We start from the raw sequence: 13,217 nt of genomic DNA on the forward strand, positions 1-13,217 counted from the left end.
TATCTTGAGGTGTGAGACCAGATACACTACATTTCATTAATTTGAAGGCCTCTCACACGACTCCTGCGCTGAGTTCTGGAGTTGCTAATTTATAAAAGAATGCATTAAAAGAAAATGGAGCAATACTAAACCATTTTTGATTCTAAAAAAAATAAGTTTCTGGTTCTCCACAAACTGTTCACTTCTTCCTAAAACAATATTATTCCTTTTTCGCACATTGTTTTTACCAACAATTTGGGACACGCGAATAGGAGCCTTTATCTCCGAGATAGCCGCAAGCATATCAGTGGCATCATTCGAATGCTATGCGCTTCAACCTTTCGCATCACTACTAACAGATGAAGCGAATGATACGCTGCCCTTTCTATTCGCCTTGGTAAAATGATATAGTAAGAACTCTCGTTCAGGATTTAACTGTACATGACCTTTGTACAGCTACAGATGAATGCCAACAGGTAGATGTTGTATGTATAGACTTTGCGAAGGCATTCGATAAAGTTGCACATCATAAACTACTTTCCAAATTGAGGAGCCTAGGAATTAGTGAAAATGTAGTATTGTGGATTCAGGCATATTTAAAAAACCGTTATCAAAGGGTCAGAATCGGGAAAAGTGAGTCGGGGAAGTGTGAAGTTGTGTCTGGAGTGCCGCAGGGGTCTGTTTTAGGCCCACTTTTGTTTTTATTGTATATTAATGATATTCCGTCTAATATTAACCCACCTGTAAAAATTAAACTATTCGCCGATGATTGTCTAATTTACACGCGTGTAGCCTGCACGGAAGATCAGATCAAACTAAATAAATGCCTACAATCATTAAACTCGTGGTGCCAAAGATGGGGCATGGTAATTAACTACAATAAATCTATATACACTCACGTAACTAAAAAACAGAACGTTATCAGATTTGAATATAATATTGGAGAAAATACCTTGGTCGAGGTGCAGAGTTTCCGGTACTTAGGGGTGACAGTGACGCATAATCTAGACTGGCGTATTCATATTGAGAATATCTATTCAAAAGCGTACCAGAAGCTTTGCTTTCTTAGGAGAAAACTTCCAAACGCAACTAGAGAAATTAAGTTAGTCGCCTACAAAACGTTTATACGACCAGTTCTGGAATATGCGAATGCTGTGTGGAGCCCTCACCAAAAATGCTTAAAAAAGAAGGTAGAAAGAGTACAGCGGATTTCAGCACGTTTTATATGTTCAAATAATCGCCGTACTGACTCGGTTACAAAGATGATGCAGCAGTGTGAACTGGAAACGCTGGAAATTAGAAGAATAAAACATAGACTCAAACTTTTTTTCCAGATAATGCAAGGGACATTAAAAATAAATAAAGAACATTATGTGAAAGCGCCTCTAAAACGTGGTTCCCGGAAAAACCACAGCAGGGTACTAGAGCCTATTAACACACGTACGGATGTGTACCGGTATTCTTTCTTCCCTGATGTAATTGAAATGTGGAACAGATTGCCAAGTCATGTTGTGGAGAGTATGAACGTGCAACAATTTGAGCTAGGTGTTGATATATTTTTGAGAAATGGTGCACAAATTTTGAACTCTGACTCATGATTGCTCATTTATGTATTTGTTTTTGTTCCCTCCCTGTAACGACCCTCATTTGAGGGTTAACAGTATGACCAAATAAATAAAAATAAAAACAATATGTCAACTCATTATTTTTGATTGATCATAGATGTGCGAGGTGTGCTGGCAGCTAAGGAAACTAACTATAAGCACTTGTGCAAAATTTATTGCAATCTTATTAGCCGTAGGCGCCGTTTTAGAAGTAAAATCTGTAGAAATCTCGGGTCATGCAGGGAACCAAAACCTTTGCGCCATGAGCTCCACCGGGTTGCTCGTGGGTACTTCACAGAGTACACTGAGTAACCGTTCATTGATATTCTCATTGGTAGCCGTAGAGCGGCAAGTGAAAGCCATCACGAAGTATGTGAACAAAGGAACAGAACATAAGTGTATCACTCTTTATTTCAGTCCACAAACCCCCAATCACATTAGGCGCGTTTACCCCATCACCAAGGGAGCAAACGCTGGTGATTTTATCGAATGCATGACTTGAAATGGCAGCTGTTGCTCGAAACTGCGCACCAAAGAGGATCTTTTCCAACTAGCCGTCGCAGCGGCCAGTGTGCCCGTCGCAGCGGGCTGACGCTCCACTGGACGCTGCGCTGTCCTGGCGAGCCTCGGGGACTCCATGGTCGCTGCGGCCGTGGTCGCCACATCTGCCGGACTCGCCATGGCCATCGCCACCGCAGGCTGAGGTGCCTTAGAACGGAAAGTAATGTTGGTATCAGTGATGCGTGCAGCAGAATAATGCCGTGCTCCTACATCACTCCACCCACAATATAGTTGAAGTTTTTGGCTGAAATGTTGCACCCACTATCGGCGGTTGTGTAAAAATCCACAAGGACATATACGAAGAAGGTTCGCGGAGAAGGCAGTAACTTACAGCACAATGGGGAACTAAACAAAGCCTTTTAGAAAAAGCACAAATAAAACTTAGTGTAGCCCCCGTGGCGCCAGTGGTAGCTATTGCAAGAGAGCAGTATATGCGGGAATTTCATCGAACACTTTCAAAAATTTACAAAATAGGCTCTTTGGGAAAAAATATACTGCTATTGCTAACTAACTAGCTATTACTAATATATCGCTGTTACTAACGACCAGTTAAAAATCTATAATTGCAACCAGCTTCCATCCTGTGATAGTTAAAAAGTTAGCTGTCTAAAATTAGTTGACCAGCTTGCTACCTCAAATAATTTACTGGCTTTCTGGTGTCCGCCAACACTGATAATAATATGCCGCAAAAGCTATCTTTTTACCCCGAAAAGCCTATATTTGAAAATGTTTTAAAACCTTCCCTGAACCCCTGGTATTGTATGACCGTTCGTGTGTACAGAGCTATGGGCGAAATATCATAACAGTACTAATAGAAAGGACACTGGCTTGACGTATAACGCAGTGATTGGTATACTATTAAGAATATATTTCTCTATTAAAAAACGTCGAAATTGATGGAGGGATTGAGTGAGTCTCAGAATTGTTTCTCCACTGCACTTAAAGCACTATTATGCCAAGACCGCTTCTTTCAGCTGCGCTTTCACGTTTCCGCAACAAAAAGCTCTCCGATATGCCTTGTGTGCTTACAAAATTGTGTAAAAAGGCACGCGGAAAATATGGGAGCATAAAATGCGAAATCGCACATTTGAAAGGGATACAAGAGAATGCCTTCGCACTGGTTTGAATAATAAAGAGTATGTACAGCACACCATGAAGCAGCTTTCACAAGGAACATTGTATAAAATCCAGAGGCATTTGAGGGTTGTCCTTATCGAATAACTATCATGGAATTCTTTAAACAAGTAGTGCAGTTTTGGACTTATAATGCGCTAACGGTTGCCGAGGAATCGTTTAGTTACTATGCTGTGCAGAATGCACGAAACAACAGAGAAAAGATATTGAATGAATAGCTAAGACTGGGTTGCGCTATTGCGCGGCCGTATCCGAGTAAAGCAACCCGTGTGACGTATATTTAACGGCTTATCGAGCGGCTGCTTCCTGAAAGAGGTAAATGAAAGGTTTGGTGCAGTCATTCTTTCGCTAGCCGTGCGGTGCAAGTTTTCTCCGAAAATAAGTTCCTTACACTAAGCTTTTGAGTGAATTATCGTTGCGCAAGTAGATGATTCGAGCTAGCCTATTTACAAGTCCACTTGTGTATTTATTCACGCTAACCCATAAGATATGATGCTTCACTAAAATGGGAAGGAAAATGTGTGGCGAAGTAATCAAACTGAAGTGTTCTCGATTCTCGGTGGATTTTAGAATGCCGCTGCGGATGATGATGAAATCCGCAATACTTAATGAAGCAGTTCAAGGATAAAGCAACAAAACAAACAATGACCGCAGTAAAATATTAGTAGTAAACCGCAGAAGTAAGATAACAGGTGAAACATCTAGCGCACTCACCTGCTGTTACCACGGCGAAGATGGCCAAAGCTACCAGGAGTGCTTTGCAGTTCATGGTTGATTCAGAGGAATGAGCTGCGTTAAGATTAGTGAGATTCGTAAGGTTAATAATTGTTAGCAACGTAGTTGAACTGTCATGTAATGATGCTTTTCAAGAAGCCTGTTTGCTTTCGAGTTAAACATGACAGTCGTGGCATTTCACTATTACTTTAAAAAATGAGATAAGTATTCTTGTTTTCTGCATACTTGACTTGCCGCATCCGTATTTTTTTACACACGAAAATGCTTTATGACTGTGCAAGTTTAAACAGAAAATGATCATTCAGCTCTCTAATGCGCCATTATAGTAATTACTACAAAATTCTTACTTACATTGTGGTGCTTGAAAGCGAACAAGAACAGTGTAACATCGTCCGCATTTTCTCCTCTTTTATACCCGTTGGCGCCACGAAACTGAGAATTCCTGAGATAGCTGCGTGGCCAATCACGAGCGTTGCAAGCATGAGTGAGGAGCATGGCTCAAAAGTATCGCTTTTTCTGGGTTACGATTGGTGAAAGTCATCCGGCGAGGGAACGCCTACCGTATTCCAGGGCATTGACGCACGAGAGCATTCCAGCTGTCGCAACCAGCAGCAATAGAAAGAGTGCAGCTACTTCTATCAGTCGGGACACCGGATGTCGGAGGTGGAAAGATATCGTGACATAGCGGCTGATGAGCTCTGCCGCATGAATCATACTACGCAAGTCAACAAGCTTTGTTTAAAATTAGGATAACTAGAAGTGGTGCGGTCAGTCGTGACCACAGTCTTTTCTGTTGGCTGTGTACAAAAGGCAACGCCTGAATTATATCACAGGTCTCATCTCCTAACATAAAACACTTATTTACGCAGCAAAATATTTACTTAAAAGAAGAATATCTACGCGAAAAAACACCTTACATGCGTTATTGAGACGAAGTCAATGGCTCTACAGACGCTCTTAAACCAAACGTAGTTTTGAATGCTTCTTATGAAACCGCACTGTGCTGAGACTGTAGCATTTCCAAAGAGAGGCCTGAACAAGAACACGCCTGCAGACATGTATACTCGTTGGTTTAAGTCAGCTTTATAACTTGAAAGTGTTATCTTGTGACGGAAAATAAGATAATGAGAAACGAAGGCGGATAGTTGTTTGAAGGTTCGTTTGTGCAAGCCTTCGCTGTTTCCCCGATCTGTCCTCGGCGCTTTTATTCAGAACGAACAGTCAGCAAGCGCCTTTTTTTGCACTCTCGCATTTTCACGCTGCTCATTTCAAGAAAAACCACTTAGTCATATAAGTGATCAGCCGAGTCACTACTGCGGTCGGAGAACCAAAAGCTTCAAGTCTAACGAAATAACCCCAGGAAGATGGTTTCGTCTGAAGTGTGCAATTCTTAGTTCAAATGATATTTAGATATTTCATGAATTATGAAAACAACGTCCAAGGATACAAGAGCGTGGTTCGAAAACGCACCCTATGCTGTGCTCTTACTTCTCCTGAAGATGGGGTACTTTAAACACGAAGTGTAAGTTGCTTGCTTCAGTCATGACCCATAATTAGTGCACTCAGGTCGTAACCCTGATACGCTCCTAGGTAGCGACCCTACGTAGCCAGCGATTTTAATTTCGCTCGTTTAAAATTTACCTCCTTTAGAAGCTCACTAGGTGCAATAAAAGTTATGATAAACTGCGTATTCGATCAGCAATAAGCATTTTTTTAATAAATGTGTATTCATGTACCTTTCTCAGGCATCAAGAAAAAATGTGTGGTAAGTGGCACCGAGACGCCACATATATGCGCAATATGGCCTGGCAAACTGCGTCAGAACACAGTCGCCAGGCTCTCTTCTTATGCATGCATGATCACGACTACAACATTTCGTTAAAAATAAAGACAGTGCTGAACACGACTTAAAGTTGCGTTAAAAGAAACAATGATGAGCTTAATGACAGCAACCTACGTGCAGAACGCGCACACGATCGGCGTTTAACTGATGTTAACATGGCGTTCAAGTATGGCAGCCGAAGCAGCTGTGATATTCATTTGCTACACGCATATTTTGCTCTCTGCTGAGCAGCCTGCATTATTTTGTTAATCTAAATATTTATATTGCAGATAACAAAATCTGAAGAGGACCAACTTTGTCCCCTAAATGATAGGGCGAAGAGCACTCAGCGATATGTGAAAGAATTTTTTGGGTAGTTGATTGCGAACAGAAATCTCCTTGGTTTTCTTTCTCTTCATGACACGTTTGTGGAGCGGTATCGTCTTGGTTCTCAGATTCAATTTCTCTAGATTAAATTTAATGCATTGCTCATCAAACACATGAACTAGTGCTAAAATGACCTTACTGATACCGGGGATAAAGTATAGGCAGTAAAGACAGCTGAAAAGAAACTTCTGTTCGGAAGAGCTGCAGAACCCAGCCTTCAAACTGCTTAAAGCGACTGCAATCGAACCCTCAAGTGGCCACTCCGAAGCGGAAAGCCAGTCTTATGGGGGTTTTATGTACAACATAATTTTTCGAAACCAAAGATTCCCATAACAGGTCGCATAACAACTTGAAGCGCAAGATCTTTTTTTTGATAAGTGAAATAAGGCTTTTAGTTAGGACTTCAAAAAAAAAACCTTTGAAAAGCTTTTTGTTTAATAAGAAAAAAAAATAGCAAGCATCGTTAAGCGGATTACGATATTACGCTCCTTCAAGGAAAATTATAATGTTCGCTAGAAAAACAGTTATATGAACCCGGAGTTTCGCGCGCTGAGTTTGTTCCTTTACACTACAAATACTTTTTTTTTTCTGCGCCATTTACATATTTTTTATATGTGTCATTGTGGTTGTTGCAGTCGCGACGCCATCCTCTCTTTTTGATGGTAAATTGAGTATCCTGCCGTTGTTCGTCTGCGACACTTTCTAAATATTGTTTTGCATTCAATAGGTAAGTACACACGTTTGAAGCCCATTTTGTAGCAGTACTCTTGCTAAAGCCGTGACTATTGTGGCTAGTTTGCGCAACACCCTCGGGTGTAAGGACTTCATACTTCGAATAATGGTGCGGTGTTTCCCAAAAACTGTACGAAAAAAAAGACATCATTGTTCACCCTCGTTACAGTGGAAGCACGCCACCGTCCTCAGAAATGAACGCACCTGGAAGTGCGACAGAGGAGTAGAAAGATTAATAAAATGAAAACGGGTTAACTCATGAAATGAAATCGGAAAACCAAAGGAAGGGAAACTAATATAATTAAAATACTGACCGCCACAGTCGGTGCCATAGCGGCTTTTCGAAAAACGTCTGGACGCTTTCATATACATTTCCTCTCAAGCTAAACGCGTTTCAGTTTGAAAAAAAAAGCATTGCACTATTTTTTGTAATAAATCTATTTCTGATTATCTCTATGGTCCGCCGATTATTTACAGCTAGAGACTTTGATGACAGGGCTGTGAGCTAAATTATACAACGCCGTCTCCATCATTAGTTTTGCGAGCACTGGAGAAAGAAAAAAGGTCTCCGGCTTCATTTATTTTAGAGTCACTAGATGTGAACCGGCGTCCACTGAGAGGAGTCACAGCATCGCAGTGGGATGGATCGACGACAGCCAATTGGTCTCCTAAGAGTTTGTACCTATGCCCTGCTATGAAATGGCAGTTGTCCCCTTAATACCAGTACCTGGGTATTCATACATACAAGTACCTAGGTATTCATATCACTCAAAATTTAACATGGTCTATTCATATTGACTACGTTATTAATAACGCTAACCGCATGTTAGGGTACTTACGTCGCAATTTCTCAGCCGCTCCCTCATCTCTTAAAATTATCCTCTATAAAACACGTATACGTCCTAAACTAGAATACGCAGCATCAGTATGGGACCCTACACATGAAAACCTCGTATATTCCTTGGAACTAGTCCAAAATAATTCCGTTCGCTTCATTCTTTCAAATTATAACCGTACGGCAAGCATCACAGCCATGAAATCTAACGTGTCACTCCCACCGTTACAATCTCGCCGTAAAATTGGTCGCCTAACACTATTATACAAGGTATATCATCACGTTACGCTTCACGACTATTTCATATCACCCCCAGAATACATTTCACGTCGCATCGATCACCGCCACAAGGTTGGCATCCCAACATGCCACACCAAATGTTCTTTTCAGTCATATCTTCCTCGCACATCTGTGGAATGGAACCGCCTTCCCCCCGATATTGCAGCGATTGCAGACAACAAAACCTTTCACGACGCAATAGCTAACATTGTTTATTCAGAAGGAAGTTGATCATGTGTTATATCTTTTTCCACTGTGTTGTGTACATTGATTTTAAGTTATTTACGCTTTGTAAATGTTGTTTGTTTTATTCTGGAGAAAATTGTGTTTGTACTACCTGTTTTCACTGTATTCTATTCATTGTTCATTATCCTAATTAACCCACTCCCCTCTGTAATGCCTTTGGCCCTGAGGGTACAATAAATAAATAAATAAATAAGCGGACCATCCTTAAGATGTTATTACGTCTTTAGCAAAGAACGTAAACAAAAACTTATGCGCACATCATTAAGGGTGACTAATTTCGCGCCGGATGCCTTCATGGAATGTGCTTACATCAGCAATTTTTTACGAGCCAATGCAAATACGAAAGCACCACATTCTTGTTGAACAGCCTCGAACACATTGCAAAAAATCACTTCTTAAGAACGTGAATTATATCGTGAATTGAGCTTTACAATGGTACCGAAATATATTTGTTTTTGAAATGACACGCACAAATTTATCCGACATATAACTTGAGGCAATAATAATACTGCCAATGGAAAGCGACGGTTGGGCGATTCATTGAGTGACTCAAATAGCAAGGTAGAAAGTGCGAAACCCAAACCAGTTCAAAGCTAATGTTTACTTTTTTCATCAATGGCGCTCTAGGCACCTCTTTGTCGACATAATATTTTTTGAAGCGAAAAGCTTCAGAACGAGGGTCGGAGCCGAGCTTCGCGCATACCAGGTATGCTGCAAAAGCCATATTCTGCACATGCGCGAAACTTAGTGAAGTCACGCGCAGCGCAGGTGGCCGCCGACTCCTTATTAAATAAAGAATAAATATAAGCCCAGAAACGAAAATAAAAAAGAAATGAAAGAAATGAAATATCACAAATAAAAAAATAAAAGCAAACAGTGCGCCAGGAAACTCTTATATCTCGGTGGACACCGGAACCGCGCCGTAAGGAACGGAAAATGAAAAGAAAATTGGTTTTAAAGAAATGAAACGACGCCCGTCTCTCTCATATCTGGATCGATACCCGAACCGCGCCGTAAGGGCCTTAAAGAAAATGAAATTAATTGAAAATTCATATTAAGGAAAGAAAATGCCTGTCTCTCACATCTTGGTGCACACCCGAAAGGAATGCACACCACAGTACATGTATCTAAGGCAACCTTCTAAGACAGCACCGTATTCACTACACGCGCGTCTCCTCCGCCTCCGTACAGGCGGTGTGTGGACGGCCGAACGCCTCCACAGTTATCGTTGTGCTTCCAGTGCATTGTGCGCGAACTGCGACAGTCATGACGTCAAACCAAGGTAACTGAATCTTTTCGCTTCTATATTCAGGCTTATCCACAGCCAAGCCACTGCCAAATTTTTTCCCTCGTCCGTACTATATGCATGCTGCAACATGTACAAAATGTTTGAACCAGAGAAAATCTCCGTCCATAAATTAGCCCGAGATCATGCTTTGTACTCTCCAACTATGTCAAGCTAAATACACGCGAGAGTTGCGTCGCCTTCTACTAACATGGTTCGCACTTGATGCAGTGCTAGAGCGCAGTTATGAGAGGACATCTTAAATTACTTCACAGTCTCTATATATACGCAGTTCGCGCAGAAATTAATTCTGCAACAATAATTTATGTGACTAGCATCCGATGATGAAGATCCAGAACACATTAGGAAAATTTATATCAGGCACCGCTACGTTCTAGAAATAAATGATCTGCGGTAGTGTAGATGGTTTCCAAACTGCGTTTGTTTTTTGGACTATTACGCACGAGATTACCGGAAGCCTCGAAAAGTGTTTTCCGTAGAATGCTTCACCTTTTTTAACTCCCTGCAACCTATTGATCTTCCAGCGTACAAGGGTAATCCCAAAAGTAAGGTCTCCAAAGGGCTGCGGCCGCAGAGAAACTATTTGCGCGGCTGCTCGACATACTGCTGTGTTCATTGTTCCCCGTCTCCCAAACAAGCCATGACTCAGCGCGAAAGGGACTGCCAGTCTTAGCACGGCAGCCATTTGAAATGGAGCTCCCGTTTGTCGCTACCGCCAGGCGGGAAGTTCGCGCAGTTATTCGATTTTTGAACGCAAAAGGCGTTCAAACAGTCGAAATTCATCGCCAGTTGACGCAAATGTACGGAGAGGCATGTATGGATGTTAAAACATCCGCATGTTGTGTAGGGAGTTCGCAACTGCTCGCACTGAAATTCATGACGAACAACGGAGCGGGAGACCGTCAATTTCTGGTGAGACAGTCGCGAAGGTTGAAAAAATGATGCGGCAAGATCGGAGGACGCCACTCGATGAACTCTGCATTTTGGTTCCCGGCATTTCTAGAAGCACTATTTATAACATTTTGACAGAAAAGTTGAAATATCGAAAGGTGTGCGCAAGATGGGTTCCGCGAATGCTCACTGATGACCATCAACGGCAATGCGTTGACTCCTCCCGCGAATTTCTTCGGTGTTGTGGAGATGAAAAGGAGGCCTTTTTGGGTTACATTGTTACGGGTGATGAAACTTGGGCATTAAGCTTCACACATGAGACCAAACAAGAATCACGTGATTGACGCCACTCCTCTTCGCCCAAGCCGCGAAAATTCAAGCGAACACAGCCTGCCGGCAAAGTCATGGCAAGTGTGTTTTGGGATCGAAAAGGGGCATTGTTGGTAGACCACATGGCTCTTGTTACCGCAGTAAACACGGGCAGATATTGTGAGACCCTAAAGAAACTCAGACGGGCGATTCGAAATCACAGAGGAGGAATGCTGAGCAAGGCCATGAGTCTTCTCCACGACAATGCTCGCCCCCACGTTGCCTGCCAAACCGTCGCTCTCCTGTAACAGTTTGGATGGGACGTCATCAGCTACCCGCCCTACAGTCCGGACTTGGCACCAAGTGACTACCCCTTGTTTCCAAAGCTAAAAGAACAACTCGCTGGAAGGCGCTTCGCCGGTGATGACGAAGTGAAAGATGCGGTCAAACGCTTCCTCAACGGCATGGCGGCAAGCTGGTATGACAGCGGCATACAAAAACTGCCCCAACATCTGCAAAAATGCATAGAACGCAACGGCGATTATGTGGAAAAGTAGAAGAATGGTCTGCCTTTGAAGTGATTTCTACATTGCTTAAAATAAACATTTATTTCGATTTATAAAAGAACAGGAGACCTTAATTTTGGGCTCCCCCTCGTATTTTGGTTTAATTAGGTTCCGTAGGATATACACGCGCCTGCCCGAGTGAACTGAATGGCCGTTCTCAAGCTGCACATGAATATTTGAGACCAAAAATATCAAAACTGCACTTTTATAAAAGTCCTATGCATTTAATTTACATAACTGATAATTCATAACTTCGTCCTCGCTTTTAGTTTTTTTTTTAACTTTAAATCACAATACATATGAGAGGAGATAACATATTTCCGGCCAGTTTTTTTTGTCACATTGTTCTACCATTTTTAAGACAGATTTTATCAGGCACCGTTTACTGAAAATCTTTGTTGTCTGTTATGTTGAAGATGTTTTGTTGTAGAACAGTGTTTGGGCTGCGCAAGACTGTTGCATTCGCAGCTCTGCTGCGACTAATATGTGATATATAAAACAGCTTCAAATCATAACACACTTAGGTAAGCTTACTTCAAACAGCTGTTTTTAAGCTCTTTTCAAACGTCAGCGATAGTACGAAACCCCTTCAAATGATGGGTAAGCTAGAATCGTTCATAAAATTTCGCTGATGTATTAAAAAATAAAGACCTCTGCGCGACCCACGAGAAACTATGTAAAAGATTTTGATACGTCAACAAATATAGCGTCAAACTGGCTACCGAGATCAGGAGAATAAGTGACATCATGAATGAATTTGGTTTATTGCATAACGGCGCTCAAGGTGCGGTGAAAGCCATGCAGAAAAACACTCATGATATTGTTAGCTTCTAGGAAACCCATGATATGTTTGAAAATGGTATGCTAGTGAATATTGAAAGAATGGGATATGAGCGAGGTCCATAATATTTAGCAAATGTGCTACCTCGATTTATGCAAAAGAACAACTTTCGCGAGCTTCCGTGACTACGGAACAGTGGCGCTGGATAACGACTTCTCAGATATGATAGTGAGGTATCTGGCTAGTCAATTCCTCATAGCGCACAAGAAACCAGTTTTTAAAAAACACTTTTTAGTGTATAAATTCTCGTTGAGGTTCAGGACTCGCTGCTTGCCTACACGGATGTCGCTGATTGACGTACGAGGAATAGTAGCCAAAGGAGAAATTTCGCAGTTAATATTTGTGAATACATATTAAAAATAGCAACATCATCGATGATTAAGCTATTAGGGGCTTCGAAACCAGGTAAAATTGATTTTCAGTGTTTGCGAGGGTTACTTTTTATTAAGTTCTGCAATGTGACTAGAAAACAGCAGTCTTTCACATAGTCTCCAGTAAAATCCCTCTTTCACTTTATCAAAGTGGGTCCCTTTCAAAGGGTCACCAGAACGCTTCGCCCGTAGCAGCGTGTGGAGACGCGAGTTAATTACATCAATTTTCTTGTGATCCATGAAAGACTGACATTTGTTATTTTTGTTCTTATCAGTACATCACGCTACATCCATTCCTGGACTATACTTTCAAAGAAAGTAACTATAACGTTGATATCACTGCAGACGCTAAGTTCAAATCTTTCTTGCGCGTCACATAGTGCATGGGTAATGGACAAATCGTCGGTGCTTGCAAAATCGTGAAACCTAGTACAAGCGTACTGTGTTCTGCGACTCGAACAAGCAATTGAAATGACAATAAACCATTAGTGACTTCAGATTCCACATCATTTCGAAGCAGGGACGCACTGATAAAGACCAAATCTTTGATTGCACTACCGCGGGCGCAATCGTTTCCCATTTATTTTAATATAAAAGATAGAGATGTGTCGCAACCCTC

The 13,217-nt window shown here is 41.6% G+C and overlaps 1 long non-coding RNA gene across 1 annotated transcript; it reads right to left on the minus strand.

Moving 5' to 3' along the window:
* Window positions 1-2,086: 2,086 nt before the first annotated feature.
* Window positions 2,087-4,495, minus strand: LOC149362566 (uncharacterized). Its single transcript, XR_016288514.1, has 3 exons — window positions 4,365-4,495; window positions 3,993-4,067; window positions 2,087-2,291 (listed from the first exon to the last, which is right to left on the minus strand). It is a non-coding gene; the product is annotated as an uncharacterized LOC149362566 (long non-coding RNA).
* Between the last annotated feature and the right edge of the window lie 8,722 nt (window positions 4,496-13,217).

The sequence above is a fragment of the Amblyomma mixtum genome, chromosome 2 (genome assembly GCF_055824585.1).
Source record: "Amblyomma mixtum isolate Tamu chromosome 2, ASM5582458v1, whole genome shotgun sequence".
Taxonomy (NCBI): Eukaryota; Metazoa; Arthropoda; class Arachnida; order Ixodida; family Ixodidae; genus Amblyomma; species Amblyomma mixtum.